General features: G+C 45.5%; 1 protein-coding gene across 9 annotated transcripts in view; it reads right to left on the minus strand.

The window, feature by feature from the left end:
- ripor2 (RHO family interacting cell polarization regulator 2) overlaps window positions 1-13,310 on the minus strand; it is a 212,418-nt gene that overhangs the window by 92,867 nt on the left and 106,241 nt on the right. Inside the window, exon 1 of one of the 9 annotated variants that reach the window (XM_085988859.1) lies at window positions 2,194-2,646. The exons of 7 other annotated variants lie outside the window; for them this stretch is intronic. The gene's annotated coding sequence lies outside the window, so the exon portion shown is untranslated. Of the gene's footprint in view, window positions 1-2,193; window positions 2,647-13,310 lie in introns of those variants that run through there. One more of the 9 variants, XM_085988866.1, reaches the window with a different exon arrangement.

Here is a 13,310-nt window from a genome sequence, read left to right on the forward strand (position 1 = left end):
CTCTCTCCTCCTTTAAGACTCTCCTTAAATAATTCCTCTTTGTGTCTTGATATCTTCTTATGTGGCCCAGTGTCAATTTTTTTTGATAATCTCTCCTATGAAGCGCCTTGGGACTGTTTGCTGCATTAAAGGTGCTATATAAATGCAAGTTGTTGCTGTTGTTTTTGTTATTACTGAGGGAGTCTAGCCCTGCCCTGACAGTCTGACCAAATATATTGTAATATACTGGCCCAGCTCTGACTGCTCTTCCCCTCTCTCAACATCCCCTAGTTAGACCACTAACCCTACTCTGACTGATCTGCCACTGCATTGGTGGAGACCTTGCCTATCTTTACTGTTCTGAGGGAGGCAATGAACCAAAAGCAAACCTCCTTGCAGATACCATTTGTGCAATCTCTCCCTGATCCTCAAGGGTAATCGAAAAAACTCTAGAACAGGGGTGTCCAAGTTTTTGGCTTTGCAGGATACACAGTGAAAACCATGGAGTTTTAGGAGCTGCATACACACCTCAGCTACTGCTCACCAAAGAGTTTGCTCTGCCTGACCTGAACCCCAGCAGATATGCGGTTTCAGTTATTAGCCTGGGTCCAATGCACCCCAAGTGCAAGCCTTGCCTGAAAATGAGGACGGAAATCCAACCACTGCTTTAGGCCTGAGAGGCCTTACAGCAATGTTAATGGCTTCTGGCTTTAGGGCCTTCTAGTTGTTGCCTACAAAAAAGGCTAATTTACTTTTTTGGTTCCTCCATTGTCTTGCTGCCTGTCCCTTCTCAGATCTGTCGATCTGGAATGGGCCTGAGCACAAAATACAATGCCAACTTCTTCAGGCCACCTGTGTTCAGGTACCCATCGAATCATTGAATCATCCAACACAGAAGGAGGCCATTCGGCCCATCGTGAATGTGCCGGCTCTTTGAAAGAGCTGTCTAATTACACCACCCAGCCCCCCCACCCCAACCCCGCTCTTTCCCCTTGGCCTGCAAATTTCTCCTTTTCAAGTATATCTCCAATTCTCTTTTGAAAGTTACTATTGAATCTGCTTCCACCACCCTTTCAGGTAATGCATTCCAGATCATAACAATTTGCTGTGTAAAAAAAATTCTCCTCATTTCCCCCTGGATATTTTGCCAATTATCTTATATCTGTGTCCATCTGGTATACCTGGAACAAAATGGAGGTGGGAGATGTCATTACGTCCCACCTGTCTCATTTGCAGGCTGGGCTAGTGGGTAGCACTCCCACCTCTGAGTCAGTAGGTTGTGGGTACAAGCCCCATTACAGAGTCTTCAACACATAATCCAGGCTGGCACCTCAGTGCAGTACTGAAAGAGTACTGTACCATTGGAGATACAGTTGCTCAAAACAAGAAAAAGAGTTGCAAAATAAGTTGCAGGGTTAGATGTTTGTTTGGGTTGACATTGCAAGGGTGCTGAATGCGGAATGTCCCTCCCCTCCCCCCACCCCCTCTCTTTGCACATGCTCATGCTGTGTAATGGCAAGAATTACTGGCATTGTGAATCAGTGTCACATCCTAGAATGAGGCAGTAGGGTCAACCCTTGACTTTTGTCAAAGTCACCAATACTGCCATCTTGCCACAACCCAGCATACCCACTGACGTAGAGGGACTGTAGAAGTGTTCCAAATCTATGAAATAAAGGTGTCACCTGGAATACTCGGTTGTTGTTGTTTTCAATTTGGGTTCTGTAAAATTGGAAGTCTATGTGAAACAGTGACAACAGTTCCCAAAAGTTGCAGCAAGGAAACAGCAACAAAAAAAATCTTGGCAGTTATCTGAATCAAACTGTAGGAGGGTGTTGTTTTATTGGGGTGCAGCTAGTACAAGATGGACCATGTCCAAATGTCAGTGCAAACTGCCCTTAGCATTGCTGAAAGAATATAACAAGGGATCTGAAAATAAAAACATGACTAAAAGAGCCTGAGCAACAGCTTGGAGTCTCTCTAAACATCATACAAGAAGCAAGCTTTAGTGAGGGGGGGCTGTTCCATTTTATTTTGTTGTTAACCAGGTTGTGACATCTCACTGAACAGTACTGTGAGAGCTACCGTGTTTACTGAAACTTGTTATCAACTCTGATACAGAATCACCACAGCAAACTCTCAGATTTACTGTAAAATAATGTGAGCTGTTGGCACAGACTGTGCCCATTAGCTGCAGATCAGAGTCACGCTTACCTTCGGTATTCTCATACAGCAGGAATTCTGGGTCCCCTCATCAGAATGGTGAGTGCAGCTTAACAGACATCTTCAAAGTGTGGACATTTCACTGGCTAGGAGACACCCCCTTTATTCAACTCTCGTTAAGGTTTGGCTGCTTAGCGTTCGGCAAATTCCCTTTCAAAGAAGCCTTTTCTCATCCAAACGGTGAGACCCTGCTACCCACAGACAGGCACCAGTGAGTCTCACTGTCTCACTCCAGACAAAAAGGCCAGTGGAGACTTTTTTCTGTCTTCTTCATCCAGTTGCTTACTGTGAAATGACTGATGCTAAAAGTAGCTCTGTCTCAAGGGATAATTTAGAGAGATAGAGAGAGAGAGAAAAAAGCCTGGGTGCAGCCTGAGATTCTGCGTCATCTGTTACACAAAGCAAGCAACTGGCAGCTGCTTCACAGTATAGCGAGCTTCAGCTTTCCACAGCTGTTTACTTAGACATTCCCGACTACTTAAATAGTTTCATAAATCACATATAGCCCATCCTGCGCACATTGTTGTACAAGACCTATAATCAGCATTGATCAGGAAAACAAAAATACTTGCGCACTTATCTCCCTCTCTGTGCAACATCCATGGAAACTGCCAGTGACCATCTATTATTGACCAGATCTCAGAGCTCCAACTGTATTGTTACTACAATGTCCAGTTGTAAATTATTCACTTATCTTGGATGTTAATCTCTCGTTATTTTGTACAGTAGGGTTATAAAAGGAAGATTCATGGTCTCCTTGTTGCTGAAGTAAAATAAACACTCGGGTAGAAATGACCTCAGACTGCCGTGCAACGTGAACAGATTATCTACTATCTGTACAGACTGATATTATTTCACCAAAGATGCTGACTAAAGTTGCTATGGAGGCTGCACAGAAGATTCTTACAGACTTCATCAGCCAGATTGGAGGAGTTTGTGAATGCGTGCGATGCCTATTATCTATTTTCTTATTTAATCATTTTATCTTTGATATGATTTATTTTGATATGGGGATAATGAATCCAATCATTCTGAAACGATTATTATAAACTAAAACATCAATATTTGAAATGAATAGCTGAGAACTTCTGAAATTGTTAACTATATTCCTTAAAGGTACAGGAGCCCCTCTCTATCTTTATGGAACAGTTACACAGCATGACTTTAGTGCAGGCTGCTGTTTAAGCTCTGTCATTTATACCTCCCTGCAACAGCCACTAAAACATTTGTCAAGGCAAGAGTCAGATACACACTAACTCTGTGCGCTTTCATTCAAAGCCTTTGCATGAAAACTAGGGAGTTTAAATAAATGTTTTACATTTGAAATTCGTGGAAAATATCTATCAATTATGGATATAAATCAATTTATTTTTCTTTGCAAACAATCTATCTGTAAATAGAATATGTCAGGACCAATGGTCGACAGACAATCCTACCAAGCTGTTGTGCACAGGGGTTATAGGTTTATTTTCCATAAACCACAGACCCCTAATGTGTATTTAAACATTTAAAACATATAAGAGGTTGTCACACCTGGGATGGTGAGCTATAATCCAAACAAGCTAAGCAGAACACAAGTGAGGTACAAAGATTTTTGGCACAAGTGGAAGAATATCCTTATCATCAGCAAAGCGATTTATACCCAGGCTCCCAGTTCCTGACATAAAGTTAAGGACATTATTCCTTTTTGCTGATGCTGGCATTCAGTTCAACTGGCACTTGCAGCCTGCTGATATCTCACTTGGTGTTAAACTATTGGCAACAACAACAACTTGCATTTATATAGCTCCTTTAACGTACAGGTAGACTATCCTTTATCCGAACTTCCGAAAACCGAAAACCTCTAAAAACTGAAAGTTTTTTCGTTCAGCGTAAGTCGTGCGCACGACGCCGATCCCCGCCCCGACCCCCCGCCGACCCCCCCGCCGATGCCGACCCCCGCCCCTGACCCCCTGCTGACCCCCCGCCGACGCCGACCCCCCGCCGACCCCCACCCCCGCCGACCCCCACCCCCGACCCCCCGCCGACGCTGACCCCCGCCGACCCCGGCCCCCCGCCGACCCCGACGCCGACCCCCGCCGACCCCCCCGCCGACCCCGACCCCCGACAAATTTCCCAGTCTTATAAAATACCTTCTGAAATCCGAAATTTTCTGAAAACCGAAACACGGCTGGTCCCGAGATTTTTGGATAAAGGATAGTCTACCTGTAATAAAACATCCCAAGGCGCTTCACAGGAGCATTATCACATAAAATTTGACACAGAGCCACATAAGGAGATATTAGGACAGCTGACCAAAACCTTGTTCGAAGAGGTAAGTTTTAAGGAGCGTCTTAAAGGAGGAAAGAGAGGATAGACAGGTGGAGTGGCTCGAGGAGGGAATTCCAGAGTTTAGGACCCAGACAGCTGAAGGCACAGTCCTCAATGGTGGAGCGATGGAAATTGAGGCTGTGCAAGAGGTCAGAATTGGAGGAGCACAGAGATCTCAGAGTGTTGTAGGGTTGGAGGAGGTTGCAGAGATATGGGCAGGAATTTAACTTAAGAGTCGGGTTGGAGGCGGGACTACAACTTTCGGGGTTGTAGTCCCGCCTCCATCGAGATGCGGCCAATCCACACGATTTTAACTTGATTGACCTTGTTGAGTCCACCCAGCGGGCTCAGCAGGCCAATTAAGGGCCACCCGGCAACAGGTGACGTCACAGATTGAAATTTCATCTGTCAAGAGATTTTGACAGATGAAATATCAGCGTTTCACAGCTGTTTGAAGCTGTCAAACACTGACAGTCTTACTTCTAACCTGAGTCCTTCTCCACAGACTCAGTTAGAAATCTCTCCTGCACAGAAAGCTGCAGGCTGTCACTTTTGACAGTTCGCAGCCATTCTGCTTTCTGTGCCAGTGAGATGACGGACTCCCGAGACCTAAAGGAAGGAAGGCTGAAAAGGTAAGAAAAGGTAATTTACACTTCTTTAATCACTTTAGGCACACCAAACACACTTACCTTTGCACTCATGCACACATCACTCACCTGAACACCAACATCTCGACCCCTCAAAGACCTTAAACCCGACGGCCCACCTCCTCTAACTTGGCGTGGTTTGGAGCCGTCGGGATTCCCACACTTCAACCTTCAAAATAGGGATTAGGCTAAAAACTGCCTGTTAACTACCTGTTAACAAGCAGTTAATTGGTACTAATCTCTTCCCGCCTCGGGTAGGCGGGTCCCAGTGCGGGGCGGGTACCCGGCTCCTTTGAAACTGGCATGGAGGCGGGTTGGAGGCGGGATGGTGTTGGGACCCCTGATTTCGGGATTTTAACCCCCCGCACGCCTCCAATCCCGACTCCACGACCCAATGAATATCCTGCCCAGGGAGGGGCAAAGCCATGGTGGGATTTGAAAACAAGCATGAGAATTTTAAAACCAAGGCATTGCCAGACAGGGAGCCAATGTAGGTCAGCGAGCTCAGGGGTGATGGGTGGACAGGACTTGGTGCAAGCTAGGATATGGACAGCAGAGTTTTGGATGAGGGTTCACAATGGCTGAGAGGTGCTCCATCTGAGACCTGGAGCATTCTACTCAGCACTTAAATGTTCTAGGGTGGATTTGAAATCTTGGGCGGGAGACTGGGTTGGGGGGTGGTGTTCCAAGGGCCTTCCCGCTTGGGAGTGTCCGTGGGAAGCCTCGACCAACATTAATTTCCAGGCCCAATTTACATCCTGCCGGCCAGCTGCCCCCACTCAAAACAGGTAGGTGGCCAGCTTCGGGCAGGTCAAAATTGAAGGGCCTGGCGCCTGCCCACTGGCACCATGGTAAGTCATGGGAGGGGGGGTGATTGGGGCTGTTTATTAAATGGGATGGGGTGGGGGAGGGGAGTGAAGGAGCCCAGAGAAGCAGTGGCCCAGTCTTCCCTTGTGAGGCCTGGAGGAGAGCACTTGGCTCCACTAAGGGAAGTTTCTGACTTACCTTAGAAAGTCTCCTCTTCCTCCCTGCCAGTGGCCCGTTAAAATGCTATCAGGGTCCTAATGATTTACATGTATGCATGAGGCCCCAGCAGGCGCCTCGGCCGCCTAAAAAAAGTGCACGTTTAAAAAGGCGGCCAGCGGGAATCCCACCGGAACGGGGTGACAACTACTCCCAAGCCATTTTAACTGAACTTCCACTCCATTCCCATCGGGTGGAGTTTGTTAAAATTCCCCCTTTCTGTCTCATCCGAGTTCTGTTGCGCATCATAATTAATCATTATATCCAGCAATCTTGGGTGAACTACCCTCTGCAGAGCAAATGTTTATCAAGCTGGGCAGGGAGGCCTACTCCTCTCCTATACTGACAGTGTAAGGTAACATCAGGCCATTTCTCATCATTTACCTAGTAATGAAATAAAGGTTCCCTCTTTGAACTAGATGGAGTTTTTCCTAAAGTTACAGATCCTCATCAGGATCCCGAGATTGGATGACAGGTTTATAACAGCACTGCCAGGATCCATTATACTGTAATTCTCCTGTTATCAATCTTAGCTATATATGTGCACAAACCCACACATATATTTGAAAAGCATCACTTAGTTTGTTACTTAATGCTTCGTTAAGAGATAGAAAGCAGATACATCTGCTACAATGACATCATTTAGTGCTCAGATGATTAAGAGTAAGCTGAGTGACATTTTGCTCAAACTTTATTTTTCTTTATACCTCACTAATATATTTTCGCAACCAGCTGATGGCAAAACTATTTTCCTCTAAACATTCTGTCTAAACATTCTAAGTTCAAATAAACTTTAATAGATCAGCTCTTCAAAACAAAGGGACGTGCTGTGAACAAAGAAAGTAAGGCGCACGCTTCAGTTTAGTTACATTAAACAGATTTGGTGCTAATCTGAGTGAAGTTGCAGACAGACAGCTGAGTTATTCCTAGCAGTGACCCTGGTAACCAGCCTCTGCTCCAATAGATAACACATAACAGATGATTTAACTCTTCAATGTAGTTCTCAATGTGCTGCCAATATCATGAAATCAAATAGGGAATTCAGAAGAAACTTCTTTACCCAGAGAGTGGTGAGAATGTGGAACTTGCTACCACAGGGAGTGGTTGAAGCGAATAGTATGGATGCATTTAAGGGGCGATTAGATAAGCATATGAAGGTGAAGGGAATAGAGGGTTATGCTGATAGAGTTAGATGAGGAAAGACTAGAGGAGGCTCGAGTGGAGCATAAATGCCAGCATGGACTGGTTGGGCTGAATGGCCTGTTTCTGTGCCGTACATTCTATGTAATCCCATGTAATACCTGTCTGACAAACAACATCCCATGGAGAGTGGAATACCTGTGCCAAGTTTAACTTCAAAAAAGATATTTTTGTCAATTTTGAAAAAGGAAAGGGGAAGAAAGACTTGCATTTATATTGTGCCTTTCAGGATTTCAGGATGAGGCAAAGGGCTTCACAGCCAATGAAGTACTTTTGTAGTCACTGTTGTGATGTAGGAAATGCAGCAGCCAATTTGCACACAGCAAGGTCCCACAAACAGGTTGAGGGATAAATGTTGGCCAGGAGACCAGGAGAACATCCCTGCTCTTCTTTGAATATTGCGATGGGATCTTTTATGTACACCTGAGAGGGCAAATGGGGCCTTGGTTTAATGTCTTATCCGAAAGACAGCACCTCCGACAGTGCAGCACTCCCTCAGTACTGCACGGAAGTGCCAGCCTAGATTATGTGCTCACGTATCTGGAGTGAGAATTGAAACCACGGCCTTCTGACTCAGAGGCGAGAGTGCTACCACTGAGTCAAGGCTAGCACTGTATGTAAGGATGCATTAGCTGCCCGAAAATGGCTTTGGTAACTATCCTTTTAGCTAAAACAAAAAAAAAACTCCTTCCACCGTTTTGCGATGAGGAGGAAATATATTCTGCACTTCTGCCATGCTGTGCAACGCCATTTTGTCTCAGACTACACAGAACGTTCCAGCACCAACTAAAGTTAGCGAAACAGTGCCTTGAGATGCTGAGATCGGCAGTGTGAGGCTGTGAGTATTCATGCATACTTCAAAACTAAAACCTAGTCCATGCTTTGTACAGGGTTGCCAACTCTGGTTGGACATATTCCTGGAGGTATCACCACATGACCTTTCATCTCCAAATGCCCCACCCCACTCAAACAGCCTTTCTTTCCCGTCTCCAATATTTTTATGACTAATAAACGAAAGCGTTCAAATAAAATGCGATAAAAAAAACACACATTTTCTTTTTTTAATTCCTGGGTTGCTCACGGCAGTGTCCTGGAGATTGAGTTTTGATTCTTGGAGACTCCAGGGCAATCCTGGAGGGCTGGCAACCCGAGCTTCGTATAAATATAACTGGACACCCTGGGACTGCCTACAGAACTTAGCTCACAGTCTTTACGCTGCAGGGGACAATTCACAGTTGCTTCAGTGAGAACAGAGTGTGGAGTACAAATTTAATAAAGCAAGGCGCCACTGAAATTGAAATGGAACAGGTTGTCTTTGTAAAAATGATGCACTCACCAGAAGCTTATATTCAACAGGTGGTATTCAGACGATTTATTATTTTGCACCACTTTCCCGTGTTTACCATTCTTGCCTGCCGGCTGGCAACTCGGATTTTTAGTTGTTTGGTGATGAATGTGAAGACATGAATTGACTGAGATCATTGGTGCATGTGCAATGGGTGGTTGGTTGCTTGCAAGACTGCTTAGTGTCAGTGGGGGTGGAGGGGGGGGTGGTGCGGTGGTGATGAAGGGGCAGGGGATGTGTTAGTTACTTTGGTTCAGTCTGAGTGCCTAACTTAGCTATTGGGCATCCCTGGCACCCCGAGTAGCAATATGAGTGGCTGGTCTGGTGTAGGGCGCTCCATCTTCATCTTCCTCCTCTTCGTCCTCTCCATTTGAATCTTCATTAGATGAGGAGCGTTAAGCAGGTTGTTCCTCCTGCACCTCTAGTCCTCACTGCTGCGCTCGGTTGTGCAGAACGCAACACACCACGATTATCCTGGAGACCCTCACTGGCAAGTACAGAAGGACACCTCCAGATCTGTCCAGGCACCTTAAGCGCATCTTCAGCATGACGATGGTTTGCTCGATGACATATCTGGTGGTTATATGGTTGTCGTTGTAGCGCTCCTGGTGTTCATTGATCGGGTTCCTCAGAGGTGTCATCAGCCAGGTTTGAAGGGGGTATCCTTTGTTGTCTAGCAGCCACCCTTTAAGGTGGATCCAAGTATGAACAAGTCGGGGATGTTGGATTGCTGCAGTATGAAAGCATCATGGCAGCTCCCAGGGAATCTGTCACAGGCCAGCATAAAACCTTTCCTTGTGATTGCACATCAGCTGAACATTGATGGAATTAAATCCCTTGCAAGTGATGAATGCTCCTCGTTGATCTGGGGGTGCTCGGATTGCCACGCGTGTCCGCTCATTCTGCCTATTGCCATCACAGAGAAAGTTTATATACTTCCTAGCCCTGGCAAACAATCCATCAGTCACCTGCCGTATGCATTTATGTGCACTGGACTGCGAGGTTCTCGATATGTCTCCGGCAGCACACTGGAAGGAACCAGAGGCAAAAATATCGAGGGCAGTGGTGACTTCCAGCAGGTAGCAGGTCTTCTAGGAGGCTGCAAATGTCTGCAACCACCTGACGTGAAAATCTCAGCCTTCAGAAGTCTCATTTAAATATTATAATTAGCAAACCGCATCTCCAGACCGGGTCACTTGGCTAACCCCAAACCCACAGTGGTTAAACAGGAAGTAGGCGTGTTTGTGGCAAGTTGGGGTCAGGTTTCCCTTTTTCAACAATTTAATCCCCCCCCCCACCCCCGACACTGTCCCACCAGTCCTGGGGTTTAAAATCCCCCCTAAGTTTGGATTTTAAAAGGAGGCCATGCCGTAAATTTCTATGATTCTATGACTGAAGGAGGTGTGGAGTTTTGTGGTCTAGGGAAGAATCAGTAGGTGTGATGAATCTTGATTTCAACACAGTGAGGGTGTAGGAAGGAGGAAATGTGTGCAGAACAGCTGATTTGCAGCTTCAAAGAAACAAGAGAGATACGATCGGTCACAGTAGTATCGATATGATAGCAAGAGACAACAGAGGCTTTGATGGAGGGAGAGAGGCTGGAGGAGAGGTGGTCATTGATCAGATGACAAGTATATGTTTATATGAATGTGTATATGATGAGGATGCTGAGAAGAAAATGAGCAACTCAACACTCAACATTTGGAACACAAAAGTGGCACTTGTTAGGGGGAAGGGAGCGACAGCACACATAACGGGAACAGGTTGAAGTGCTTTTCCAACACTGTGAGGCCTTTAGGGTGACAGTCATTACATCACTTAGTATTAATGGAAAGCCAAAGTCCTGATGAGACAAACTTTTTATATAAGAAAATTCTTTCATGAATTTTCACATTCTCCTGTTGTGAATCAGCTGATCTAATCATTGACATCTGAACTCAATTACCAACCACAGATATATCCATTCCTCACTGTGGGACAGCTCTGCCAACTTTGGCACAAGTCCCCAGATGTGAGTGAGGAAGACTTTGCAGGGTCAACTGGGCTGGTCCAATGCCTAGGCCGATGGTAGGTGGTTTCTCCAGTTTTATTCTTATCATGCTTTTTTGTAGCGGTTTGATACAGCTGAGTGGCAGTTAAGAGTCAACCACATTGCTGTGGGTCTGGAGTCCCAGACCGGGTAAGGATGGCAGACTTCTTGCCCTAAAGGACATTAGTGAACCAGCTGGGTTTTTACGACAATTCTATAGCTTCAGAGTCACCATTACTGATGCTAGCTTTTTATTCCAGATTTATTTAATTAACTGAATTCAAATTTGAACTCACATCTCCAGATTATTAGTCCAGGCCTCTGGATTAACAGTAACATAACCACTGTGCTCTGGTACCCGGCACTATGTTAAAGGTGCTATATAAATGCATGTTATAGTTGTTGCTAATTCTACTCTTTCAGGGGATAGGACTGCTGCAGGCTGTGGGTGGGAATTCTCTCAATATTTTTGGGAGATCAGGAATTCCTGCCCACAGCCTGTGGAAGAGCTCGAATGTCCAGTGCGATAGCAAAGTCACGTAGGAGCCAGGAGTGGCAGAGATGGGGAGAGAAGAATGCCAGTGTCAACTGGGGGAGGTGGGGGGTCAAGAGGGAGAAATGTGACAGCACAAGCTGAGAGGGAAGGGAAGAAGAGGGCATGCATGAATTGAGGAATGTAGCAACAGAAGCTGGCCAGTCAGCCCCTCGAGCCCGTTCTGCCATTCAATTAGATCATGGCTGATCTGTATCAAAACTACATCTACCTGCCTTGGTTCCATAACTCTTAATACTCTTGCCTATCAATCTCAGTTTAGAAATTTTCAATTGACCTAGCCTCAACAGCTTTTTGAGAAGAGAGTGCCAGATTTCCACTACCCTTTGTGTGAAGAAGTGCTTCCTGACATCACCCCTGAACAGTCAAGCTCTAATTTTAAGGTTATGCCCCCTTGTTCTGGATTCTCCCACCAGAGGAAATAGTTTCTCTCTCTCTACCCTATCAAATCCTTTAATCATCTTAAATAAGAATGATGATGTCAGTGTAAACTCAATAGGGAGGGGCAGAGGTAGATGAGTGCCAGTATGAACTGGGGGTGAGAGGGAGAAAAGTGTGTCTGTGCTACTATGACAACGGTACAAACAATTTTAAAACAATCTAACAATCAGATTTAGCAATAGCGAATACCGATGCACATCCACAATAACTTGCAATCTTTCCACAAAAACTAGGTTTATGCCATTGTCTTTCCCCTGGACAACTGATAGAGTGTTGGGTATAACTGCAACTCAAGTTATGACAAACCTGAGCCTCAGTACACTTCAATGGTGTAACTACTTCTCATGGACCTTTCTTCAGGGCTGTTTTTCAGGCCTATCTCTGTAATCTCCTCCAGCCCTACAACCCTCCGAGATCTCTGCACTCCTCCAATTCTGTCCTCTTGCACATCCCCGATTTTAATTGCTCCACCATTGGCAGCCATGCTTTCAGCTGCCTAGACCCTAAGCTCTGGAATTCCTCCCTAAACTTCTCTATCATTCTACCACTCTCTCCTCCATTAAGATGTTCCTTAAGACCTACCTCTTTGACCAAGCTTTTGGTCACCTGTCCTAATATCTCCTTATGTGGCTTGGTGTCAAATTTGTTTGATAATGCTCCTGTGAAGCGCCTTGGGCCTTTTTACTAAGTGAAAGGCGCTATATAAATACAAGTTGTTGCTGTTTTTGAGTTGTTGGCTTTTTGTGTGGGTGGGTGGGTGTCAGATCTTGCTAGTTTTCCAAGTTGCTGTGTAATCCCTGACACATCGGGGGTAATTTTAACCGAATTTGCCAGGCAGGAAACCCATTGGATTGGGTGGAACGCCGGATTTACACCCTTGAATTCAATCGAGAATTCATTCAAAATCGAGCAGGATATAACACCAGCGCTGCACCCGATCCAATCAGTGTCCCAACTGGGAGGTTAGGTTAAAATTGCCCCTGAGCGAGTTTACGATCTCAGCTGTGCCATTGCGGGCAGTAGCTGACAGAAGCTATGCACATCTCCAAAGGGAGGGATGGAGTGAAGGGAAAAATCAGAGATGGAGTCAACCTGGACCATCCCCTCAGAAACCTTTCAAAGAGGGCTACTGTGGGATGAGGAGACCAAAACGGAAGAAGGAAGGGGAGAAATAATAAATACTTTACCAAAAAAAAAGTTTTGATCTGCATACTAACCGGCTTTTAAAATGTCAGTGTAGAACATACACAGACATGCTCCAGAGCAGTGCACAGTGAACACACATAACTAAGAAGCTTGTTAATTTGCTAAGCGTTCTCTGTTTGTCTTTTCAGTGAGCCCAGGAGTGTCATTTATGGCATCAGCTAACACCAGCCGCAGCTGAAGCTGTATCCTCCTCCATCAATTTGCAGGACCTCTTTTTCCTAGAAAGTGTCAGCTATTCCTTAGCAATCGTGAAGAAAACCGATCTCTTTGCTAGGGTTGCTCCGCCTCACTGGCACAGTTATTAACTAGTACAGTGCCCAATCTCCTAACTACTCTGATGCCCATTACTAACCA

The sequence above is a fragment of the Somniosus microcephalus genome, chromosome 5 (assembly GCF_052327205.1).
Source record: "Somniosus microcephalus isolate GS21.2 chromosome 5, FLI_Smic_1.0, whole genome shotgun sequence".
In the NCBI taxonomy this organism is placed as follows: Eukaryota; Metazoa; Chordata; class Chondrichthyes; order Squaliformes; family Somniosidae; genus Somniosus; species Somniosus microcephalus.